We start from the raw sequence: 8,749 nt of genomic DNA, 5'->3' as shown, positions 1-8,749 counted from the left end.
ATGAGGAGGTGAAACTCATCCAAAAAATGAGCCACCACCTGACTAACCTCTGCAGCCTGGGTGGTCCCAGGTGAGTAGCTCTTCAAAAGGCTCACTCTCAAGCACGACTAGGAGCCTCTGGAGCCCAGCAGCCTTTGAAGGGCCCCTCTGGCATCCCCCTGGTGCCAGGGCTTGTGCCTGAAGCTCTCCTGCAGCCACTAGGCAACTTTTTTTTTTTTTTTAAGATTTTATTTATTTATTTGACAGAGAGAGACACAGCAAGAGAAGGAACACAGCGGGGAGGTGGGAGAGGGAGAAGCAGGCTTCCCGCTGAGCAGGGAGCCCGATGCGGGGCTCGATCCCAGGACCCTGGGATCATGACCTGAGCAAAGGCAGATGCTTAAAAACTGAGCCACTCAGGTGCCCAATGAGGCAGCTTTTTAACCACCCCTGGAGCCCTCTCCCAAGCCGTGGACCAAATGGAAATAATAAAGCTTTTTGCAGGGAAAAAGAAAAAAAAGATTCTACATAGACGTGAGATCATAGGGTATTTGTCTTTCTATGTCTGATTTATTTCACTTAGTATTAATGCCCTCAAGGTCTACCCATGCTGTCACAAAAGGCAAGCTTTCATTCTTTTTTACGACTGAGTAAATATTCTACACCACGTCATTATCCATTCTTCCATCAAAGGACACTTAGCTTGTGTCCATATCTTGGCTATTTGAAATAATGCTGTGACAAAAGTGAAGGCACATCTATCATTTTGAGTTAGTGTTTTTGTTTTCTTTAGATAAATACCCAGACTTAGAAATTGCTGGATCATTTGGTAGTTCTATTTTTAATTTTTTGAGAATCTCCGTACTGTTTTCCATTATTGGCTGCACCAATTTACATTCCCACCAACAGGGCATGAGGATTCCCTTTTCTCCACATCCTCACCAACACTAGTTATTTCTTGTCTTTTTGATAATAGTCATTCTAATAGGTGTGAGGTGATAGCTCATAGTGGTTTTGACTTTAATTTTCCTGATGATGAGTGATATTGAGCACCTTTTCATGTACCTGTTGGCCATCTCCATGTCTTCTATGGAAAAATGTCTATTCAGATCCTCTGCACATTTTTTAATAAGATGTTTTTTGCTATTGAGCTTTATGAGTTCTTCGTATATTTTAGATTGTAATTTCTTTATTTTTATTATTATTATTATTTTTTTTTTTTAAGATTTATTTATTTGACAGAGAAAGACACAGTGAGAGAGGGAACACAAGCAGGGGGAGTGGGAGAGGGAGAAGCAGGCTTCCCGCAGAGCAGGGAGCCCGATGCGGGGCTCGATCCCAGGACCCTGGGATCATGACCTCAGCCGAAGGCAGACGCCTAACGGACTGAACCACCCAGGTGCCCCTAGATTGTAATTTCTTATTAGATAAACAATTTGCAAATATTTCCTCCCATTCAGTAGGTTGCCTTTTCATTTTGTTGATGGTTTCCTTTGCTGTACAGACACTTTTTAGTGTGTCATCCCACTTGTTTATTTTTGCTTTTGTTGCCTTTGCTTTTGTGTCAAATCCAAAAAATCATTGCCAAGACCGATGTCAAGGAGCTTACCACCTATGTTTTCTTCTAGGAGTTTTATGGTTTCAGGTCTTATACTTAAGTCTTTAATCCATTTTGCATTACTTTTTGTGTATAGTATGAGATAGTGGTCCAGTTTCATTCTTTTGCATGTGGCTGTCCAGTTTTCCTAACACCATTTATTGAAGAGACTGTCTTTTTCCCAATGTGTATTTTTGGCTCCTTTGTCATAAATTAATCAACTTGGTTTTGGTTTATTTCTGGGTTCTCCATTCTACTCCACTGATCTATGTGTCTCTTTTTATGCCAATACCATACTGTTTTGATTACTGTAGTTTTGTAGTATAGTTCGAAATCAAGATGCATAATGCCTCCAGTTTTGTTCTTTCTCAAGGTAGTTTTGGCTATTATACAACTGTCAATTTTAAGATAGGAAATAGGAATAATATTTTTATGGGAGACCAAGAGATGTTAGAAGCAATTGCTTCAGTAAATGGAAATTCAAAGCACTAGACCTGGAGTTAGTGATCTCGGTTGGTCATTCATTGGCTATGGGACTCGGGTCCAATAACTTTAAACTTGCTGAGCTTTGATTCCCTCATCTGTAAAAGATTAATAATACTTGCCTTGCGGGGCGCCTGGGTGGCTCAGTCGTTAAGCGTCTGCCTTTGGCTCAGGTCATGATCCCAGGATCCTGGAATCGAGTCCCACATCGGGCTCCCTGCTCGGCGGGAAGCCTGCTTCTCCCTCTCCCACTCCCCCTGCTTGTGTTCCTGCTCTCGCTATCTCTCTCTCTGTCAAATAAATAAATAAAAATCTTAAAAAAAAAAAAATACTTGCCTTGCACGGTTTTGTGAGGATTAAATGAGATAATTTATATATTTAACTCTGTTTAAATATTAACTTTGATTACTATGAAAGTACAGGCAAGAACATTAAAAAGTTAGGTCCTCTTTGTGGACTCCTATACTGAGGGCCAAAAGACACGATCAAGCATCACGGCTCTGAGCAAAAAGTTAAAATATGTTAATCAATGTTTCTTCCTCCTTCATCCTCCACTGGTATGGTACTCCATACCAGTTAAAAGTATTTTCTTTCTAGAACATTGTTTCTAATTTAACCAGCATGCTAAACATGGCCTGAGGATTAATCATATCCACTTTTTCTTATCTCATCTTTTTTTTTTTTTAAAGATTTTATTTATTTATTTTAGAGAGAGAGAGAGAGCCCAGGGAGAAGGGCAGAGGGGAAAGGAGAGGAGCAGAGTGGGAAGGGAAAGGGAAAGGGAGAGACTCTCAAGCAGACTCTCCACTAAGCGTGGAGCCCTATTTGGGGCTCCATCTCACGACCCAACCAGGAGATCATGACCTGAGCCAAAACCAAGAGTCAGATGCCCAACTGACTGAGCCACCCAGGCACCCCGACATTTTTTTTGACCTATTGCAAAGATGTAATAATTTGTAACATAATATATCCATTTTGCATTTTTTACCTATTTAGAAAGTTCAAGGTTTTCATTTTTCTTTTGGGTTAATCTTGCTTCCCCTAACTCTCTCCTAAAAGGGATTTTTTTTTTTTTGTCCTTTAGATAAAAGAACATAAAATGGTTGGGGATGTTTCTTGTACAATCACTTTGTATTTCTTGGGGCGCCTGGGTGGCTCAGTCATTAGGCATCTGCCTTTGGCTCAGGTTCTGATCCCGGGGACCTGGGATTGAGCCCCACATCGGGATCCCTGCTCCGCGGGAAGCCTGCTTCTCCCTCTCCCACTCCCCCTGCTTGTGTTCCCTCTCTTGCTGTGTCTCTCTCTGTCAAATAAATAAATAAAATCTTTTAAAAAAGAAAAAATCACTTTGTACTTCTATTGCTTGATCTTAAATTAGATGTTATCTCATAGGATCTAAATTGGTACTTTTTATGGTTAGCATATGACAAAGAGCTCGGCAAATGCACCTGACATGGGATAAGCTGGACTGTGTACTCTTCATAATTAAAGTTGTTGATGTTATTACTATAACTTATTTTGAAAATACAATAAAAACTATTTATTATAAAGAGGGACTCAATCTAGCTGGATTACAATAATTCTAGCTCCTCTAATGAAAGTGAATTGTTAAAGAGATACAAAAAGATAATAAAAACTTAGGTAAAATATTTTTCTATTCATTTTCATATAAATGAGATTTCATATTTCATAGTCTGAGTTTATAACAAGGCTTGTAATATATTAAGTTTCTCAAAATCTAGAAACTTATAAACCTAATTTAAAAATTTTTGATTAGTTTGATACTAAATGCTCTATTAATTAAAGAATGCTAAGAGTTTTTAACTATAAGAATTATTGGCTGTGGTTATTTATTTATTTATTTATGAGAGAGAGAGAGAGAGAGAGCACTAGTGTGCGCATGCCTATGAACAAGGGGAGGGTCAGAGGGGGAGGGAGAGGGACAAGCTGACTTGGCACTGAACAGGGAGCCCTATGCAGGCCTCAGCTTGACCCCACAACCGGAAGATCATGACCTGAGCCGAAATAAAGTCAGATGCTTAACCAACTGAGCCACCCAGGCACCCTGAGAATTATTGGCTGTATCTTATTTTATTTTAAGTTTTAAGATTTTATTTATTTATTGGACAGAGAGAGACACAGAGAAAGAGGGAACACAAGCAGGGGGAGTGGGAGAGGGAGAAGCAGGCTTCCTGCGGAGCAGAGAGCCCGATGCAGGGCTCGATCCTAGGACCCTGGGATTGTGACCTGAGCCGAAGGCAGATGCTTAATGACTGAGCCACCCAGACACCCCTATTGGCTGTATTTTAAATGTACTAGGTAGCGCACCTGTCTTGTTCTATAGTTGGTAACAATCCTAGGATACTTTAGACTGATACTTTAGCAAGCCAAAATTGATAGATAAAGAAAGACAGACCTAAGTATATCCTTTAAGATTCTAAAGGTAATTACTGGGGCACCTGGGTGGCTCAGTCGGTTAAGCATCTGCCTTCAGCCCAGGTCATGATCTCAGAGTTCTGGGATCGAGTCCCACTTTGGGCTACTGGCTCCACAGGGAGTCTGCTTTTCCCTCTGCCCCTGCCCCCTACTCGTGGGTTCTCCCTCTCTCTCAAATAAATTTTAAAAGTCTTAAAAATTAAAAAAAAAAAGGTAATTACTAGAAGAAAACAAAAACTGAGGGGAAGAGTAGATAAAGTGAGAAGTAATTTGAGTGCTAAATTTTGTATCTTTCATAATTAGCAATCAATAGATGTTGAAAGTTGAAAAGTCAAGAAATGTAAATATCTTTATTTTTATTTTATAACTTGCAGTCCTGTTTAAAAATGTTTAGTCATGTGCAAACATTATATAATTAAAAAATTAAAACATGTCATAGTACTATTTTTAAAATACCACTTTGCTAGAACAAGTATTTTGAGCTCCAATTCTCTATCCCTTCACTGATTCAGGAGACAGGAAAGTTGTTTCCCAGGGATGTGGCTGTACTTTGCTGCTGGGGCTCAGAAGAAAGCCTTATATAGGCTGTGGATTATGTTCATTACTCCTCACTGAGCAACTAAAATAACTGGACTCTTTCTACCTACAGCATAAAGTGGAAAGCAGGGAGACAAAAGGAGGGGATTTGCCAGCCTTTGGTCAAGTAGTTATAGTCCCTTGATAGAGAAATATTTATTGCACTTATAGAGACATAGGACATTCAAGGATGGGAGTTCCTACCTGTATATAGTTAGCATTGCTGATTAAATGCTTTAGCTTAGGGGCACCTGGGTGGCTCAGTTGGTTAGGCGTCTGCCTTCAGCTTGGGTCATGATCCCAGAGTCCTGGGATCGAGCCTCACATCAGGCTCCCTGCTCAGTGGGGAGACTGCTTCTCCCTCTCCCTCTGCCTGCTGCTCTCCTGTTTGTGCTCTCTCTCTCTCTCTGTTAAATAAATAAAATCTTTTTTAAAAAATTTAAAAATAAAAATAAATAAATAAATGCTTTAGCCTAGAAAGAAGTTAAGTTTTGAAGAGGCTGGAACCCTAGCACAATATTTTACACATAGTGAGCACTTAGTAATTTTCTATTGAACTGAGAGGAATGTGTAATGATAGATATTGATGCTAATACTGAGCCCTCCCTATGAATTCAAAGTCATTTGAATTGAGAAGCCAGCCTGGAAAAACAAAGCAGGGTGATGAGGAGGAGCCACACCACCTGTTGAATTGGAAGGAGAACCCTCTAACATAGAAGGTGCCCAGAGGACCTGATGTTTATTGTTCCTTTTATTTTTATGAAACTTCCTTCTGATATAATCTGACTAGCATCCTGGCTGTCTGATAAATAGATTTCCCAAGCATCCGGATGGAAGTTCAAGCCCAGCAAAGTATAACACACCTATAAAGTGTATCATAGTTTCATGACTACCTCTGACCCATGAGTCATTACTGTAAAGTCTTGTTGGTATGTGTACTTAGCAGTATTTACACTGTGTACATTCTCAAAAACATGTCATCAAAATTTCAGTACAATTAATTACTGGTAAAGGAAGTTAATAAATCAGTCTCATTTTAGAATAAACAACTGTACAGGATGAAGCTAAGTTTACCATGCTACAAAGTACGGTAGTTCAGTCCTTCATGCTTAAACGACTTTTATATTTATGAACAAAGAGGTTGTGCTGAGATAAGGATGCCCTAATATTTCATTGTCTTCATTCAGGGTTCCCCTATAAGCATGCCTAAGATTCAAATGCGAGTAGTTTATTTGGAAGGGCAGGGGACTGGGGAAGTAAGATAGGAAAAGGAAGGCAGTCAATAAAGGGTGCATCATTAAGGTGGCTACTGAGGTAATATGGGAGGGGCACCATAGACAACAAGACCAAATATGCGACTAGCTTTCAGAATTGGGCTATGACTTTAATTTATTTTAAAAAACCAAAAAACAGTGTATCATTTCTTGTGCACCCAGGTTTGTTGAGTGAGAATGATGCTCATTTAGTTCACCCTGTTAATATTATTTAGTTTAGAAAGAAATTAAGTTTTGAAGAGGTTGGAACCCTAACACAGTATTTTGCACATGGTGAGCATTTAGTAATTTTCTACTGAATTGAGAGAGGAATGCATAATGACATATGATGATACCAGCACTGGGCCCATCCCCATGAATCCAGAGTCATTTGAATTGAGAAGCTATCCTGGAAAAGATGGGGGTGGGGGCGGGAAGCCCCACTCCGTAAGAATTATTCTAGACCCTTTATGATTCTGGATCACATCTCAGGGTCATCTTACTAAGTATGTCAATCAGATTTATGGCAAAATATGCAAGTATGTGTTCTTTTTAAATGTTTATTTCAGGCATTTATTTTTTTACATTATGAAATATATCAGAAAATTGTACAATAGACACGAAAACATACAGAAAATTGTACAATAGACATCTATATATTCACCATGCAGATTTTACTTTATTTGCTTCCATTTTTTTTTTTAAAGATTTGATTTATTTATCTGACAGAGAGACACAGCGAGAGAGGGAACACAAGCAGGGGGAGTGGGAGAGGGAGAAGTAGGCTTCCCGCCGAACAGGGAGCCCGACGCAGGGCTCCATCCCAGGACCCCGGGATCATGACCTGAGCCGAAGGCAGATGCTTAACGACTGAGCCACCCAGATGCCCCTCCATTTTTTTTTTAATAAAAAGATCTAGATAAGTTCAAGCACCACCTTTGCATCACCCACCTGCTTGTATTCACTAACTTTTGTCTTACATTTTTCCGTAAGTCTTCTTTCAGGCTTACCTCTTAACTCAGGCAAATGAAACCTGAAACCACCCATCAGGTGATGGCAACAGCCCTGACATGACCTCCAGTTGGCTCAGAACACCCAGGCTTTCCAGCTAAACCCCTGACTCATGCCCGTGCAGATGGGTGATGGAGTGACCAAATATACAACTGGAATGACCAGCAATTGCCTTTACCTCATTATGTTACTAAAATCTCCACCCAAGAAGGAGCATCAACCTCATTTCCATAATATACAATGTATGTATAGGCGTGTTTCCTTAAGGCGCACTCGAGACTTTAGGCTTCCCTCTACATGCCACGACAAGGCTTCCCTATCTAAATATTCATCCTAACCCCAAGCAAAAGTTCCCCATTCATGCTCTCTCGAGGAGTCCTGGTTTCTTATTTGCTGCAAATAAAAGTTTTCTTTGTGCAGCAACCCAAACTGGTGCAGTTTCTGACTCACCAAGGAGTAAACTCCCGTTGGTTCAGTTACAGTATATATGTTTGTTTTTATACTTCTACCTTATTTGTATCCATCAACAGCCTAGTATTTTTGTGTTTTTAAACTTATATAACTGGCATAGTAATTTATATCACCTTTTGAAATTTAATTTTTTAACACATATTTTAGAGACTTATCTATGTTGTTACATTTGGTGCTGTATAGATTTCTACAGTATGAATAAATTACACAGGTTATATTCTTCTACTTGTGGATATTATTTCCAATTTTTGCTATTATGAAAAATGCTTCAGTGCATATGTGCTCAGTTTTCTCTAGGATATCTACATAGAAATGGCTTGTCTTTTCACGCAGCTTATAATAATTTTTGTAGGATGAAAGTTTTACCTTTTATGTCTTTTTCTTTTTTTAAATAAAGATTTATTTATTTTGAGAGAGAGAAAGCATGTGCATGCACAAGTGGGGGAAGGGGCAGAGGAAGAAGGAGAGAGAGAGAATCTCAAGCAGACTCCATGCTGAGCACAGAGCCTGATGCAGGGCTCAATCTCACGACCCTGAGATCATGACCTGAGCTGAAATCAAGAGTTGGATGCTTGACCAACAGAGCCACCAACATACCCCAACCTTTTAGGTCTTTAACCTAGTTAGAATTTATTTTTGTGCATGCTGTGAGGTAGGGATCTAATTTTATCTTTTTCCATGTGGAAAAAATACGAAAATTTCCCATTTTTTTCACATTAAACTGACACATTTCAGATCTGTATCTCTCTAACAGATAAAGACTAAAAACAAAACAAAACAAAAATGAAACACCTATAACCACAATGCCATTATCACACCTAACAAATTAATAATTCCTTAATATTATTTTATATCTCATCCATGTTCAAATTTTCCCAAATATCTTTTTACAGTTAGTTTCTTCAAATCAGGATTCAAACAAGGTCAACACATTGTATTTGGT

At 39.2% G+C, this 8,749-nt stretch overlaps 1 pseudogene; it reads left to right on the top strand.

Moving 5' to 3' along the window:
• The window catches only part of LOC118020385, a 573-nt pseudogene extending 462 nt beyond the window's left edge, over positions 1–111 (top strand).
• The last annotated feature ends 8,638 nt before the right edge of the window (positions 112–8,749 follow it).

The sequence above is a fragment of the Mirounga leonina genome, unplaced genomic scaffold (genome assembly GCF_011800145.1).
Source record: "Mirounga leonina isolate KUSES-001 unplaced genomic scaffold, KU_Mleo_1.0 Mir_114, whole genome shotgun sequence".
Taxonomy (NCBI): domain Eukaryota; kingdom Metazoa; phylum Chordata; class Mammalia; order Carnivora; family Phocidae; genus Mirounga; species Mirounga leonina.
The sequence above is the reverse complement of the archived record's forward strand: the minus strand, read 5'-3'. Positions and strand labels throughout refer to the sequence as shown.